An 18,356-nucleotide genomic window follows, 5' to 3' on the forward strand; every position below is an offset into this window, starting at 1 on the left:
GTATAATCAGAGATGTCAAACTTGCAGTAAAGGAAGATTTTACCTTTTTTCAAGTACTGTAAGACCAATCTGCATGACCTGATTGTCCCAACATGATTGCAGGTCACTAATATTTCTTGAGGTTAAAGATATACTACATCAGGGGTCTCCAACCTTGGAAACTTTAAGCTTGGCAGACTTCAACTCCCAGAATTCTGGAAGTTGAAGTCCGCCAGGCTTAAAGTTACCAAGGTTGAAGATCCCTTCACTACATAATCCTTTACTAGCCACCAAGAAGGCAAACTCTCCAGACTTTTTCTGTTACACATCCAAAGTAATGTTTTCCAGTTTGTGCCAGCAAAAGCGATACTGTCTGGTTTATCTGCTGTACTGCATTTTATTGAAGGCAGATGCATCAATTCCAGGTGGCTATTATGTGCTCTGGCGGAGATGCCCCCCTTCCCGATGGACAAGAGGTGTTACCCTCCATGTCCATTTTGTTCTTGACTGCTGAGTTTCTGAAGCAAGAATAATGTTACCCATTCAGTTATGTCTGATTCTTGGTGATTCAGCAGGCCAGGTCTTTCCACATCTTCCTATCTTGCACTACTTCTTTGAGTTTCTCTGTGCTCTGACTGATGTCAACTTTGATGGTGTCCAATCACTGGGTTTTTTGACAGGCTTGTTTCCTTTTACTGCCAACTGTCCCAAACATAATTGCTTTCTCCAGTGAATTCCCTCATGACACGGCCAAAGTAACTGAGTCCAGGGCTATATAATACCCTATATTAGAGATATGGAAAGAATAAATAGGGAAAATGTCTATGAAGATTCTCAGTCATCCAGGTCATAGTTGCAAAAAATAAATAAATCCAAGAGTAGTAGGGAGATTACTTATTAATTAATAGGGAGATTGTATTCTTTGGCAGAAATTACCCTTGTAATGCATAATGTAATATAATTTTGCTAAAATTTGCTACTAAATTATCAGTATGCCCTATCAGCCTTTCATAGAGTGATGAAGACTGATTTTAGCCAGGCTTTAGCAGAAAGAATTGTTATGCCCAGATTTGCTTATGCATATATCTATGATTGTGGTAGATTATTTAGATTTCATATTAGGTTTAGTTTGATTTTGTCTATTTTTGGTTTTTATTTATTTGTGCTGCATTGAGTAATAAATTGTGAGTTGGGCAGTCTTATACATTTCTTCGACAAATAAATAAACTGTATAAGAAGGGAGATGCTGTTTTTTAAAATGTGCATGCCATAAATAGAAAAGCCACTCTGAGACTGAAAGCTTATGTGTTTGGTTTTGGAAAAGAAAAAGGTGGTACAAACTTTAATTCTGTTTTATTTTTTAGCTGAACTCCGAAAACAATTTTTTAAAAAATTGTATTTAGTTCAGACAAGCTAAGTTCAAAGTATGGTTTATTAATTAGCTATAGGTATACTTCATACCAATTTCAGAATTTGCATATGACGGGAAGTTGATATTTTCAGTTTTTCCCCCTCATGTACATAATGACTGGTTTTCTTACTGCTGAAGAACATGTTGCTATAGTATGCGGATATGAGTGAGTAAAATTCTTTGTTTCTTAAGATCAATTGTTATCAGTTATCTCTCATCAGGATATAAAATGCGTCAAAAGTAGCAGTGCCCTTGTATGTTGCCATCAGTAGTCCTGGGTTAGACAGTAATATGAGGTGGGGGAAAAGTGATGACATCTCACCCTTTCTTGGTAATCTCAATCTTTCCTCTACCTCTCCTTCTTTATTTTTATTTTTTTATTGTTTTCCAGTATTTATTTATTTTTCTTACCCTAATGCTCTCTTGATGTTTTCTTTCCTTTTTCTTTCCTTTTCCTTTGCTTTCTCCTGCCTTTTCCTTTTAGTTTTATTTGAACAGATATTTAAACATCTCACCAAGAAAAAGGAGGGACAAAAAAATGAATTAAAAAGAAGTTTTTAGGTCAGTAAAATTGAACAAAGTAATCTTAGATCAGTACTGCATAAAAATGTTATCTTATATCAATTTAACTATTATAAAAATAATCATAAAAATAATCAACAAAGACAACCAATGTCATAATCAGTAAAAAAAAAAAAAAAGGATTGCCATCCAGAAATGATACCGCTAAATGATTATCTTTGAAGAAGGGTAACATAAATGGGAAATTCTTGGTGACCAAACATTGCTGCTTTCTGTTGACATCTCCACAAAACATTAGGAACAGATACAACAAATCTAAAGTTTAGCCACATCATGTTTGAGTAAAAGATAAAAAGTTTAACTTGTTATGGTTTTCAAATATTTTGGTCTCATTTTAAAATATTATTGAGGATCCCAAAGAGCTTTGGTTTATGTGGGCTATGTCTACATTATTTATTGTGTTAGAAATCAAATCTGAGATTTTAAAAAATATGTATTTATTTGACTTTGCAGACATCCTGAAAAGGTCTTGGGGATCTCCAGACCACACTTTGAGAAACAGTGGTATAGATAACTGTAATCAAAGTGGTATTCATTGCAAAATGTTAACAGATTTACAATGAAAAGTATATAAGCACAGGAAATTGTGGTAACTTGCTGCACAATTTATTCAAGAAGCATATAACTTAATAAACAATGGAATCCTCAGAGCTTCCTATGTCCAAAATCCAATATTTTCAGATTTTCTAGAAGACCACAATGGTTGGTCAAAAGTTGTGTGAATAAATTACATGTTTAAAACTTTCTTCTGAAGCAGAAATATTTCTGACTCAAAATATTCTGATGCTGAGATCTAGAAGAGTACATGGAAACTAGTTGTAGCCATGAAATAGTAATACTGCACTGTTTCTGTAATAGCCATTAGCAAACATGCAAATTTTATGATGAAAGAGAAAACGGTCAAACAGGGAAAAGTGAGCTAAAACAGGTAGTCCTCAACTTGCAACAGTTCATTTAGTGACTGTTTAAAGTAACAACAGCAAAAAACTGACTTAGGACTGTTTTTCGCACTTATGATTGTTGCAGCATCCCCATTGTCACCTGAGCAAAATTCAGATGCTTGGCAACTGACCCATATTTATGATTATTACAATGTCCCAGGGTCAGGTGATCCCCTTTTGTGACCTGACAAGCAAAGCCAATGGTGAAGCCAGATTCACTTAACAACCATGTTACTAACTTAGCAACTACAGTGATTTACTTAACAACTGTGGCAAGAAAAATTCTAAAATGAGGCAAAACTCATGTAAAAAATGTTTCACATAACAACAGAAATGTTGGACTCAACTGTGGTCATAAGTCAAGGACTAACTGTGCTGACCATACTATAATGGGATTCAGGGAAAGAGTCTCAGGAGAAAGCAGGTGTTGATGAGAGAAACACAATATGAACATCAGGTTGAATATCAGGTAAATATCAGTTGAAGCTAAAGAGTCATTGGTTAAACTCATGGCCCGTGGGCTGACTAGTTTAGCAAAGGGAAAAAAGTTGTGACATGTCATGTGACCTTGCTGTGAGGACACGAATTTGACACCCCTGGGTTAAAGGGTTTATATTAAGGTGACCAACTTTTTTACAATGAAAAGGAGGACACAGATAAATTGAAGAAAAAAAACCAAAGCCACTTGCGTGAGGCGCACTCTTGCATGTGGCGCACTCTTGCACACAGCGCACACTTGCACTCTTGCGTGCAGCACGCTCTCTCAAAACAATTCTCCTGTGTGGAGCGCATGCGTCTCATAATCACGTCTCGCCAACGAGTCATGTCAAATACAAATACGTTACATCACCCACAACGGATCGGATCGGTATCAATAAAATACGGAGATTTACAGATTGGTCTTCAAATATCAGAAAGGAGGACATGTAGGAGGGCACTTTTCAAGAGAGGACAGAACTTACAAAAGGAGGATTGTCCTATCTAAAGGAGGACAGTTGGTCACCTTATTTATATAATTATTCTATAGGCATAATTGGGAAGCAGTACTTGAAATAAAGTGTTCTAAAGAAGACAATGCTTTAGATATTTTTACTCTTCAATCTATTTGTGCTTAATATCATTGCTATGTTATTAAGTTGTTTTGGACTTTAGAGGCCTTTCCTCAGTCAGATGCCAGTGTGTGCGACAGACCAATCCTATAACATAATGGTCATGCAATCTGCAGTGCTCACCCCAGCATTTTTGTTTCATTTTTATTGTTTTACAGTATATTCATTTTGTTTTGTTAAATATCTTAACAGATGTTTGAAAGCATAACCAAGAAAAGAAAGAAAGAAAATAGAAAGAGAAAAAAATGAGAAACAAGGGAATGAAAAAGAAATAGAAAAGATATGTATAATTTGTATAAAACTGAATGAGAATTTTCAAAGTAACAGTGGATTAGACTGAATAATTTATGTCAATTTAGCACTTTAAAGTTATTATTGAAATCAAACTATTATTCAGTCATTAACACTGGCAACCAGTATGATAGGAGCAACAAATTAGAGTTTCAGTGTATTCTGGAAAACCTTAACCTTATCCTAAATCAGACAAGAAATAAAATTATAAATCCATATGTTAAGAAAAAAAGCCAAATTTAAACATGATGCAAGTCCATGTGCAGAGTTACACTCCATAAATGGTCTCCAAGTTAAATTATATTCAAGTTAAAAGTATATTATTTGTGCTGGGTTGTTTTATATACATACTGTGAACTGCCCTGTAATAATACATGTTATGAAAAGCAGGCTGAAAATCTAAACAGTGATTTAAAATACCAAGTTAAATTGAAAGCAAATCTGGCTTCAGTGAGGATTTTGTGAGGATTTTGTGTGAGGATTTTCCCACATGTTTCACAGAAGAACAGATATAGTACATTTTAAATTATAATGTCTAAAAAGCACTCAAATGTTCCTAAGATGTTGTCCAAGATCTGATCAAACACAGCATTCAGAAATATAAGGGCATAGGGGCAGAATATATGGGAGGAAACATTGAAATTTTCTCAGATGTACTTTGATCTGTCTGGATGTGTACAGAATTTTTAAATCGGGGTGAAGAAATATGGCCCCTTTAATGAGCTGTGGACTTCAACTCCTGAGCCAGCTGGTTCCCCATCCCTATTCTAAAGGAAGGATAGCATGCATTCTCTTCAGTCATAACTTGGCAGCTTAAATGTATAGAAAAGTTGTAGGTAAAAGGCATGTTATAATACCGTGATGGCAAATCTATGGCACGTGTGCCACAAATGGCACGCAGAGCCATTTGTACTGGCACATGAGCTGCAGGTAAACTAACCTCACTGTGCATGCCTGCACCTCACAGCTGATTCTTTTTCGGTTGGTTTGAGGCCTTTTTCGGCCTCCCAGAGGCTTGGAAAAAGCCTCTGCAAAGCTTTTCAGGACAAATTATAGGCCCATTTCATCACTTCCTGTAATACCAGAAGTGACGAAACGGGCCTATAATTCGGCTTGAAGAGCCTTGCAGAGGCTTTTTCCAAGCCTCTGGGAGGCCGAAAAAGGCATCAAACCCGCCAAAAAATCAGCTGTGAGGCACAATGCAGGTAAGGGGGTGGCCGGGAGGGGGGGATGGCGTGCGCGTGTGCAGGGGAGTGGGGGTGCACATTGCATTCTGGGTGCTGGCGTGCAAGTGTGTGCGCACGCTAGCGCGTGCAATTTTTAGCACAGGAGCTCAAAAAGGTTATCCACCACTATTATAATATATGGTATGATATTGTTTAAAAATATTAGGAGGCATAATTAAAAATGTACAGATAATCCTTGACTTGCAACAGTTCATTTAGTGACTATTTGAAGTTACAATGGCACTCAAAAAAGTGGCTTATAATCATTTTTCACACTTATCACCATGACAGCATCCCCACGGTCATGTGATCAAAATTTAGATGCTTGGCAACTGACTCATATTTATGACAGTTGCAGTGTCCTAGTATCGTGTGATCACCTTTTGCAACCTTCTGACATCAAAGTCAATGGGGAAGCCAGATTCACTTAACAACTGTGTTACTAACTTAACAACTGCAGCAATATGTGGCAAGAAAGGATATAAAATGGGAGAAAACTCACTTAACAAATGTTTCACTTAGCAACAGAAATTTTGGGCTCAATTGTGGTTGTAAGTTGAGGATTACCTGTACATCATTTTTGAAACCAACTGGAGCTCACTCACAATATAATTTCATATTAGATTTTCCATCCCTTGTGTGTTTATGTAACATTTATAAGGATGGAGATGATTGCTTGGCTTAGATCATGGTATATATGGAAAGGTCTACAAAATCAGGTGGAAAGATAATAGGTTTAGATTATCTGATATAGTGACATAGTATATTACCAGGATCATAATTCAGCAAAAGAGAGTGCGCTTATAAACCAGTGAATTGTGTTGTTAGATGGATAAATTACATAGATTTTTGTTGAGAGATTTTACCTTTTGACATTTGGAAGGATTACAATGACCCTACAGTGAATTTTATCTAGATGCAAAACTCAATTCTAATTATCCTAATATTGTGAAAGAGGATTTTGTTTTGCAATGTCATCTATGAGAGAATATAAAGAAAAATATTTAATGGTAACTCTTGCTTTAAAATATTTAACTGCAGATGTTTTTTTCTGTGTTCTAGAAGCATTGAACAAAAAATTGAAAAGCACCCAATAATATTTTATCTAGCAATCTTTTTAACTGAGTAATTTATCTTAAATGTTCTGGACATACATCCAAGTTTTTGGCACAGACTTTAAAAAGATCATTGGTAAACAAACCATTTCATCAGAAATGATGGGGCATTCAGTGAATCTAGTGTTTTGTATTTTAGAGTCATAAATTAATCTTACAAGAGAAGCAAAAAAAGAAGCTTTGTGCATTAATGTTAAATGAAGAGATAGTTTAATTTATGGTTTTAAGTGTATGAATTTTAGAAAGAACAATTATTCTTAAGTTGTTGGTCTGAACTTGCTCTGCATGAATTGTGAGTATGTTTAAAGGAACCAGGTATAGTGATACATTTGTATCACAACTGAACTTTTTTCAAAGTTCAGGGGTATTTTTTGTAGTTGAGAAGTTGTCAAAATTACGTCAAGTTTTGTACAGAATCCATGGGTTATGATTTGTCCAGCAATCACACAAGCAATAAGATTGCAAAGATTGGACCCATTTTTATATGAAAGTGTCTAATGGTTAAAAGGGATTTCAAAATATTATGATTTCTCAGTGGGGAGAAGTTTGTTGGGACTATTTATATGTGCCATCCTACTTAGACAGTTCAGGACAAGTAACCACATGTTTTCAAAAATACACGGCTGGATCTTAGTCTTTTGGGGGCTGAGCCATTTCAAACTTTACTATTCAAATTTGAACGAGGAGCAGTGTTTGGAACAACATGGAAGAGTATTCAAAATCCATGAGCAAATGTCATAATTTATATTCTAATCATCTTGCACCATGATTGAAAACTGATCCAGCTTGTTAGTCTCCTCTTTAAAAAAAGGATATGACAAATGAGTGTCATCCGTTGCATTCCCCTCACCCATAGAAATGTTTAATGATTTGTTTCCCTTCCCCTTAAACCTAGGAAAGTTTGATTGCCACCAGACTGTTATAGCACACAGCTTAGAGAAGTTCTTGTCCAGCTGTTTCTTAGTAGCCTTAATGTTTAGGACATGGTTTTAATTCACTGAATGGTTTGTGGGACTTTTACACAGATTTTCCCAAGGATTGCTTCCTATGGATTAGGAGCAAAGTATGGGAAACTGAATAAGAGAAGAATGTTTTCCCCCCCAAGTCTCTTGTACTAAAACTGCAATATTTTAACATTTTGAAACAACACTTCTACAGGAGAATCCTTCACCAGTTTGAAAGTAGCTGCAGATGTCTCCAGACATGGTTTATAATAGGCAGATTATCAGAAATCTGGTTTAGCTGCTAGGAGATATTAGAATTTGCTGGAGGAAGGAATAATCTGTTTTTCCATTTCTGGGATTGCTTAAATTTGGAGCTGATGGATATCAGGACAATCTTATTAACTAAGTTGAGCTATTCAGTTTTCACAATCCTGGTAAAAGCCCCTTTTAATTTTCCCCAATGATAAAAGAAAACTTCATTAACACACATGATATTAAAACACTAGCTAGTATAACATATACTGTAACACCTTCCTCCTCCCATTCTTGACTTTCCCTGCTTTAATAAGCATCGTGCACTGAACTTTTTTGCCTGGCTGCAGCTGGCTGCTAAGTTTCACTTCATGCCACCATTATTTCTTTCAGAGGGAATTTAAATGCAGGAGGAATGACATCTCCATAGCCAGTCAGCTTTCCACCCATTCCAATAATTTAGCTTTTTCAATAGAAAAAAAAAGCCAAACATATTCAGCATCTGTTGAAAACATGAGAAGAGGGATGAAAGCATTCCCTCCCACTCCATCTTTCTGTTTTGAGCAGATTAGTGTTTGTTTTTTTGAGGAAAAAAAAAACCCATGAACTGGCTTGGCTCATTTAGACAGGGCACCAACTGAATGACAATTTCTGCTTTTTGTGTTGGTTGACTGAGGGAAATCTCTGATTGGCTCATGATATTGTGTGCTCTCAGCTTTCAACATTGGCAGGATGGAAGGCAATTTGCAAAGCTAAATTCAAATAATTTTGGAGCCACTGAAAAGTGGAAGGCGTCCTTATAAAAGCACTGTTAGTTGTATTGAAAAGAATACTTCAGTTGTATTGAAAAGCATACTATCCATATTTTGTTTTGATCACAGAGACATAACAGTTGAAATGTCTAATTTGTGACATATTCAAGACTCCACATTAATAATAATATATTTTAATTGGTTTCCCCAACCTTGCTTGGACGTACTCCATAAAGAGGAGATACTATATCTCTTGATAACTGGTTCCAACTGCTGAATTACTCTGGTAAAACACTTTATTTTATATGCTGCCAAAATGCCTTCCAAAACTTAAAACTGTATCTTTCACCTTGTCCTTTGGAATGATAAAAGCAGGTCTTGAGCATTGTTGCTGCATACACAGAAAGCAGGTGGAGCTTCAATCTACCCATTGTAGCTGCCATTTTGACTTCCTTTGCCCCACCCCGGTCCATATGTGTTGGAAACTTACACAGTTTACTGAAGCAGCAAGATTGTTGGCACTGGGGAAAAATATTCTTAGCAACCCACTTGAAATAGATGTGTTCATAGTCTTGTTTGCCAAAATTTTGTGCAATTAATGAAAGCTGATACCTTTGACTGGAGTGCAGGAATTTGAGTTGTGAGCTACTTTTCATGAATGGGTGAATAAAGTGTTTTTTTCTTTCAGATTGAAATTCAGCCAGTCTGAATTGAGCAAGGCTGCCACAAAATATTATATGCATAATGTATCCTTTCACCTGCAATTCCTTCCTCCCAGGATTTCTGATTTGCTATTCAAACACATGGCATTTCCTTCAAAAATACTTACTTTTGCAGGAATGAAACTGATATAATAACAGAAAAACAAGGAAGATATTTTTAAATTGACTGTTTCACACTTTAAAATATTTAGCAATAATATGAATTAAAATGTAATATCAGTAGATCAGAATCTTAGAATCCCTTTGCAATAAGAAAAATGAAATTAAAATTCTTGAATTGATGGTTTTTCTTTTATTCCCTTTTGTTTTGTCATCTTATGTTAAAGAGATACTTTACAGCATTAAAAGAAAATATAAGTTTGTATCATGGTTTTAGTTTTACCACATACCTGTGTCAATGTGTTTTTTAGATGTTATAAATACATTTTAATATCAAAGGAACTATTCCTTCAAAGGGAATTGTTGCCTTTTATAATTCACATCAGAACCTCAACAAAGGGTGGAAACATTCTTGTTAAAAAAAATGGCTTGCTCAGGGCAATTTGGCTTACTTTTGAGGAAACTGAGAGGGTTTTGAGGCTGAGTAAGCAAATAATGAAATATATGAACATGCCACTAGCTAATTAGTGAATTTTAATAGATTAATATCATGCAGATAGTTTACTGGTATGTCTTTGCAGTACAGCTATTAATGAATTCCAAAGACAAGCCACGTATCTTCAAATCTTAAAACAATATTGTGCCTTTACTTTCTTTGAATATGGCAGAAATATATTTAGAAGGGTTTTTCAAATATATTTAGAAGGGTTTTTCTTTTTTATATAAAAAAGGAAAAGTTTTTCACATAAATATGCCACGTGAGCTCCCCTACCCTCCATAAAACATTGTTTCATAATTGCATTGAACAACAAAATAAAATGTACGGAGCAAACACTGCCTTTTCTGCCACAGGCAATGTCTAAGGAATGTCTAAATATGTCAGGGTCTCAATATTACCTAAAAATTGAGAAACAAGCTGGTGATCAGTGCCTTTTGCCCCTAGGTTTATACGTTGAGAAAGATCTCTTCCCTGTTTCCACAACATTGTTCTCTCAGGCTGGTAGGCAGGAAGAAACCTGGTAATGTTTCTGTTCATTTGCATGCAGACTCATAAAGTCCTTGATCATTAGCACCTTTGTATATTTGAGTCCTTTTGTAGCAAGGTAAAATAATATAAAAAGGGAGTGGAAGGTCCTCAACTTAACAACAGTTTGTTTAGTGACCATTCAATGTTATAGTGGCACTAAAAAGTGACTTATGACTGTTTTTCACACATACGACTTTTGCAGCATCTCCATGATCATGTGATCAAAACTGGTAACTTGGCAACTGACTCATATTATAGTGTCCAGGGGCCATGTGATCACATTTTGTGACATTCTGACAAGCAAAGTCAATGGGGAAGCCAGATTCACTTTATAACCATGCTACTGACTTTACAACTGCAATGATTCATTCAATAACTTGGGCAAGAAAGGTCATAAAACAGTTAACAACTGTCTCGCTTAGCAACAGAAATTTTGGGCTCAATTGTTATAAATCACAGACTATCTGTAGTTTTAATTAAATGTATTCGTTGCAGAAAGAGAAACCCTGTTGCCCTGAAAATAAGACCTATCCCAAAAATAAGGCCTAACATTTTTATGCATGTGCCTAATATAAGCCCTATCCCCAAAATAAGCCCTACTTAAGTGCCTGTGCAGCCAGCTGGCCGCCCATTCCGGCTGGTTGCTCGCAGTGCTGCTGACACAAGGTGAGGCAGGTGGGTGAGCTGCCGCACATGCCCTGCACCGGCTTAAGTGAGGGACCCTGCAACCAGGCCATCCATGTCCGGAAAACTGCCTCATGGCTGTAGCACCGGCATGTCACTCAGCCTCCTCTGTTGCAGTCATGAGCAGGCATCCATGCGGGGTTCTGCTGGACAGGTGTCGGGGCATGGGTGGCCTTGCTGCAGGGACTCTGAGGTAAGCTGATACAGGGCAGATGGGGCAGCTCCACCACCCTGCCTTGTGGCAGCAGCAGCACTAACAAGTCATGTAGCCTTCTGCCCCACCACGAACAAGCAGAAGAATTGGGCCTCCATACATGGGAAAAAAATAAGACACCCCCTGAAAAGTAAGTCCTAATGCTTATTTCAGAGCCCAGAAGAAAAAAAAGACTGGCCTTATTTTCAGGGAATAATGTTAGGGTGTTATAAAAAGCATTTTTTTCTGCTCAAGTATGAAGTATAGAGGCTTTGTTGAAGTAACCAGAACATAATCCTGTTTGAAAATGATTTCTAAAGTATTGTTTATCAAACGTTTTTCTGTTAGTTCAGATAGATGAGAAATTTTGTTGTGATCTTGCTTTGGATGTATATTTTTGTTTCCTGTCATGCTCTGTGGTAAAATCTATGAGTTATTATTTTGATGTCCTGTGTACAATATATGCATTGAAATTATAATGTATGAATTGCAAAATGTATGATACGGTGTTGGTACCACATGCCATTTATAAACAGTGCCCACTTGACCTGCTTTCTTCCTAATGTGCTTGTTCAAGCAGATACTACACAGCTGTAGATTAGGGATTAAATTGCACCTGGGCCATAATAGAATCCAGTTCCTTTTTATCAGGTTACTTCAGAGGCAGAATGATGATATGATTTCTTGCAAGAAACTGGAGCATATCATAAGTGACAAACTTTTACTGAACCAAGATAAACACTTTTGTAAATGTGACTGCTTCTCCAAAGGAAATATAGAGCTAAATTAATAGAATTGAGTATTAATTACTTTACTAAGTGGTTCACTGGACAAATACTTCTAATCTGAATTCATATAGGCTGAATTTTGGAAACAATTGAGCCTTGGATTGCCCTTTTGGGTGCTTAATTAAATATTAGTTTTACCTGGTGTAGGGCAGTTTGATCTTTCCACACAGACAATCATGAGTTTAGAGTGTCACATTTTCTTTTATTTACAAGTAGAATATTTAGTAACTCTTGGTTTATTTGAATAGCATGCATGATAATAACTGAAAGTTTTAAAAAATATAGTTCATCCTATATAAGAACTCGAAGTATATACCAGCACCATTCTGCAATGCTTCTGAAGACTTTATATATGAGGTCATTTTAGATGCCACTTTAGATAATATTGGAGCCAATATAGATTTGTTATACTGAAATTAATTTCTCTTGGTATCGTCATTACCAATCATTGCTGGTAATTATCTTGTTATATTAGCATACATATTTATCCCATATCTAATTTATAACAGAGATTGTATGAACGCATTTGAAATGACTTTTATCGTTCTTATAAAATCATGTATTCCAGCTTGGTCTTTCTGAATAAATTTAACTTCTGTTGAACAATATTTTGCCTCAACCTGAATTATTTTGTATCTTAGCATTCATCTTGTTTTGCTAAATCCTTTAATCACATTGTGCTTAAGAAACCAGAAGTAGAGATGGCGGAGAGGTGGAATTTTACCTAGATTAACATGTATAAAGACTGTCTGCTAAATGCTTCACAATATCTGACTGCTATTCAGGGAGAAGTTCTAGAATGAAAGCAATCCTAAATTGAGATTGAAATTCAGATGAAAAATAGGAACTAAAGAAAATGAATAATAATAAAAACAAGCATTTTGAATCATTCACATAATCTCTGGATTACAATAAATCTGATAAAAAGAAGTATGTATGGAAACAGAATATATTATTTAGCATACAGATCTGTATTTTGTTTGGAACTCTAGAGGTTCCCCCCCCCCCTCTGTTTGTTTATTTAATTGAAGGGTGGGAAACTGCATGAGGTAATTGCTGGTTCTAGCATTACTTGAATTTGAGAACCTTGTCTAATTTTGCATGTTGTATACTCCATCTATTGGCACATTCTTGTGTTTAATCCTCTGAACTATTTTAATTTTTTGTTTCTGCCAGTTCTCTCCCCTCTTTTATTTACCTTTTTAAAAGCAAACGTGACATAATTTTTAATTTTATATATGTGTGCATATCAAGTGTTTGCTTTCTGGATTTCTGTTTTGCTGTTAATTAACTTACATAAAATAGCTCTGTGACAGTCACATATATACATAAGTCTTAGACCATTGATTTTTAGCTGAAGTTAGAACATCCAAGAGAGATGTACCTAGTCTTAAGACTAGTGGCAGTAGCATGTTAGAGAATTTTTTTTAATCCTCTGTTAATATTGTTAATTCCCCTTAAAGTCATTCAATTTACCACTAGTTTGTGCTAGTGAATTCTATAGGTCAGTTCTATATCATGTAGAACATATTTTCATTGTCTTACCTAAATCTCTTCATATTCAAATGTACTGGATGACTTTTTGGTTCTAATGTTATAAAAAGGGGATTTTCCCGATGTCTCCCTTGACAGTACCAATGTAAAACTCTGCCCAGGATCCGCTTTTCTGAACCCTTTGAAGATACAGTGGCCAACATTGTGTATTCCGAATATACACTGAGATGAAATGTTTAAGGTATTCAACTGGGTCCAGACCCAGATTCAAGTCCACACTCAGACTTGATGCTCACTGAATACCTTTACTTATTAGTCATTAAACCCAGTCTATCTCACAATGCTGTTGTGGGATAATATGTAATGAACCATCAACGTACAGTGCATTGAGTTCCAAAGTTCCAATAAAAATTGCAGTCTTTTCCTAAGTTTCTCAACATGGAATTTACCGTTTTCACAGCAGCCATAGGCTGACTTTTAATTGAGCTATTTATCATAACTTCAAAATTCCTTTCCTATCAGTTCAGGCTCTCTTGAGTCCTTATCATGAGCTATGATTTTGTTGCATAGGTAGGTGTCCTCTTGTAAATGAGGATTGAAAATAGGTCTGATTTTAAAATCTTAAGGCCATTTTAAAATAACTGTAAGACTAGAATTTTGTATTGATCTTTGGAGACATTATATTACTGCACCAGGTCCCAAGGTTCATTTTTTATGTGGGAAATCTCATGGAAACCAAATTGTGTTTTTTAAATTCTCTGAATCATAAAGGCTTGTTGTTAATTATATTTCTGCATTTTTTCTTAAATTTGTTTTGTCTCAGATTGCCTTGCAAATATGATATGTGGTGTTATTACATATATGGATATCCAAATCATACTCAAAATCTGAACATTTATGAATCAAATAATTTAAATTATCATAATCATCATATTCTATTGGTGATTTGTATTTTACTTCTGATGTTTTAGATTTGTATTGTGGAGTCTTGTAAGATGATTTGACTGGTACTGAACAGGCGAAAAGGATGTAAAAAAAATAAAGAGAAATGAAAATACAAGACAACAAAATAAAATATAGCTAATGCAGTATTAAGATTTGTAACGGATCTGGTTAACTATGTTGTATGAATACAACCACTACTTAGCTAAAGGGGCAGTATTATTTATTTGTTTAGCAGCAAAAATGTATAATCCATTATGGAAAATTTTCTGGAGGGGAGGAAAGACCCTGACTGATAGATTCTTCCAGCTTACCTAAAATGGGTTTTTAATCCTGAGCTCCAGTTCACCTAGAACTTTTCTATGAACGTATTCTTACATGTTGTTGCAGGTCCCACTAAGGCTCTTACTAATTTTAAACACTGTTCAGTATTATCTGCCATTCCAAAAGTGGTATTCAGCAGGTTCTGACCAGTTCTGGAGAACCGGTAGAGGAAATGTTGAGTAGTTCAGAGAACTGGCAAATACTACTTCTGACTGGAGATTTTACAGTATCCTTCCCCTGCCACGCCCACCAAGCCACGGCCACAGAACCGGTAGTAAAAAAAATTGAATCCCACCACTGTGCCATTCTGTCTAAATTTATTATGCAGTACATCTCATAACATCGAGTTTTAGGCTACATATCTTTAAATAAAACATTTTATGTGATAGTGTGTAATCTTGTTAAGATAAAATTGCAGAATTGGTTTTAATTTGGTGTTCCCTTTGGTTCAGTAGAATGTAATCCAGAGGATTTTTTTTTCACTTGATTGGACCAAAAGAAGGCAGCCACAGCTTCTTAAGTTTGAAAGATTGGAGCAATGGAGGGCTCTGAAATCAATTAGCTATTTGGAATGATATAAATATTGTTATGCTGCCATTTAGAGAAACTGGAAACAGACTAAGAATTAGTTTGCATCTCAAGTTTATAGATCAGTAAATCTGAGGATGCTCTAGAGACCGGACCATAATGAAAGCTGCAATGATTTGGGGTTCAAGATGGGCTTCTTGTGCTATATGTTTTGTTTTATTTCTCTGTTAGATTTAAATTTAGTTAGCCTATTTCTGCTAATACCTCTGGATCTACTTGGTTGAATTATTTGGTTCTGTATAACATGTTACTTTTGTGGCTTCTTCTGTTATTGTTCTATTGGAGAAAGGGGCTGGGAAAGAGAGGACATAACAAAGCAGTGTTATCTCTCCTCAACACATAAATCATGTCATTCGTTTCTATTCTTTTCTCTAGGTCTAGGACATTCTTCAGTTACTAACATGAAAAACCAGCCCCCTCCCTCTTCGAAAGCCTTTTTATTTCAAAATTCAGGTTACAGTTCCAGAAAACCTTTGTGGTGCAATTCGAAGAGCTCACTTGCAGAAAAATGTAGGTAGCTTTATCTAATAGCAAAAGACATAAATTTGTTCCTGAACAGAGGAATGCGGACTCCTCTCAGGATTCTGCAGGGACTGCCTGCTTAACAAATATGGTGCCAATTTATCTTTCCCTACTTATTTTCATTAAGAAACATAATAAAGCGTTCTCTTATTGAGAGACAAATTACTTTTAAGATCCAGCTGTAGGAATTAAGATTGAATGGCAGAGAATCATGCTATGAGATTTTGATAATGTTTTGTTTCCATAGTTATTAGCATTATCTACTTAATATAGTTATTTAGTTAAGAGCCTGCAACTTTGCTCTTAGTGGTTGGAGTGGTGTTTTGAAAGTGTCCCTGGCAGGTAGAAAGGATGAAGAAATACTAGTTTCTGTCAGTATTTTTCCCAGTCTGAAACCTTTTCTGTTCTGCTTTTTCACTTATTTGCATAAAAAAAGGGTGGATTTCACATAACATGCATTTTCCCCTAATACAATGCATTTTAAGTATGATTTTCAATTTCAGCATTTTTGTTGCATACTTTTCACATTTGTGTACACATCTTATAGTTGGCAAACTGCCTTATAATATTTGGTGAATTGTGATTACTGAAGAATAGCTACCTTTTGTTTTGGAATTTGATTTATATATGAGCAGTGGGGGCACAGTGGTTAGAGTGCGGTACTGCAGGCTACTTCTGCTGACTGCTGGCTGCCTGCGATTTGGCAGTTCGAATCTCACCAAGCTCAAGGTTGACTCATCCTTCCATCCTTCCAAAGTGGGTAAGATGAGGACCCAGATTGTTGGGGGAAATATGCTGACTCTGTAAACTGCTTAGAGAGGGCTGTAAAGCACTGTAAAGCAGTATATAAGTCTAAGTGCTATTGCTAAGTCTAAGTGCTAGTTCTATTGTTATTTAATATGATTAGATATTTGTGATACCTTGTATACTAAATAACCATGTCTACCTTCCTGATAATTCCTGTACTTAAGGCAATAATCTTATTTTTGGTAGTGCTTTTAAATCAGGATAAGAAACTTAATTTTTCACTGATACTGTATTAGTGATACTCTGTTATTTGTCTTGTCTCCAAGTATTAGTACAGTGTTGTTCTGTTCAAGTGCATCAAGCATTATAGGAAGTTTGGTGAGTGATCTCTGTTACGTTAGGTTGAGCGGGCAAGTGGAAAAGGAAGACATGGTTTGAATATCTTTTAACTTATGAAGATTCAGAGATCAAGTATTATTTTTCTCCTGTTCTGTGAACTTACCAAATTAATTCCAGACTATGGAAGATTTTGTCCCTCTTCTGAGAATCAAAAGAGAGTAAGCAGATCTTTGATTTGGGTCCATGTGCACATGGGTCCATGTGTACCTTGACTCTTAATTAAAGACACTGGTTATGAATACACACATAGCAGTTTTGCTATGGATTTTGATACATTACTTTGACTGGCTTGACCCTGGTTAGAGCTAGCAGCACATATGGTACACAGGCCACAAATCTTCAGGTTTGGAAATCTTTGAAACTAAACCTGTAGGATGATGAAAAATCTATTTGCTTTACTGCATTAGTAAATGTTTTTCTTGTTCTTATGAACTACTAAAGATGTAAACTAGTTGTGAGCTATGAACCTCTTACTTCAAGCTGGATGCTTCAACATGTGTGGCTTCTCTCGCAATACAATGTTACCCCTTAGTGCACTTCCTTTGTGGTTGTCTACTTAAATCTCACTTAGTTTTTTGTAACTTCTTGTTATAATATATCTTTGAATTAAAATAAGATGTTTTTTTTTTAAAAAAGAATAGTACTGGGTTTGAATGGGTGGGTGGAGAAAAAGTAGTTGCAGTGGTCTTAAATCATGTTTTGGAATAGAGTTCGGCCATCATCCACATCTTAACATTGAGCTCTATTGTGTTTGGATAGGCTATTCAGGTCATTTCTTCAATGTTTAAATATATTGGAAGTCAGAGATGTGGATGATGAAATGGATTGTATCCTCCCTCTTTTGTTCAGTTACTATCATGCATTAGATCAATGAACTGTGAGCTAATTATGCTTGAGTTGATTCCACATTCTTGCTGCAATATTTTCAAACCTTTTTAAACAGATCACTGCTTAGGGGGAACCTAAGGCAAAGGACCATTCCAACTGGAGAGGTCTTTAAAAGCATGGAATGATTTGATGGCCATGTCCAGACATCACACTTTCTGTTGCTTACATGGTTATGACTTCATCCAGCTGTATATGCTGGCTTTTTCCTACATTCCTTCCACTAATAGCTAGTTTTAAGTTTATTTCATGAATCAGATTTCTTCTTCAAAGAGCTAAGAAGACAAACAACCTAAAGAACTTATAAAAAAAAATTCTTTAAGTTAGCAGGAATTGTTGC

General features: G+C 35.7%; 1 protein-coding gene across 5 annotated transcripts in view; it reads left to right on the forward strand.

Moving 5' to 3' along the window:
* The window catches only part of NCOA1 (nuclear receptor coactivator 1), a 304,667-nt gene that overhangs the window by 73,624 nt on the left and 212,687 nt on the right, over positions 1-18,356 (forward strand). Inside the window, exon 1 of one of the 5 annotated variants that reach the window (XM_087960154.1) lies at positions 15,915-15,973. The exons of the other annotated variants lie outside the window; for them this stretch is intronic. The gene's annotated coding sequence lies outside the window, so the exon portion shown is untranslated. Of the gene's footprint in view, positions 1-15,914; positions 15,974-18,356 lie in introns of those variants that run through there. 5 annotated transcript variants of the gene reach the window in all.

This window comes from Notechis scutatus, chromosome 1, assembly GCF_049901735.1.
Source record: "Notechis scutatus isolate UNSWTSFEM ecotype Mainland chromosome 1, rNotScu1.2, whole genome shotgun sequence".
Lineage (NCBI taxonomy): Eukaryota > Metazoa > Chordata > Lepidosauria > Squamata > Elapidae > Notechis > Notechis scutatus.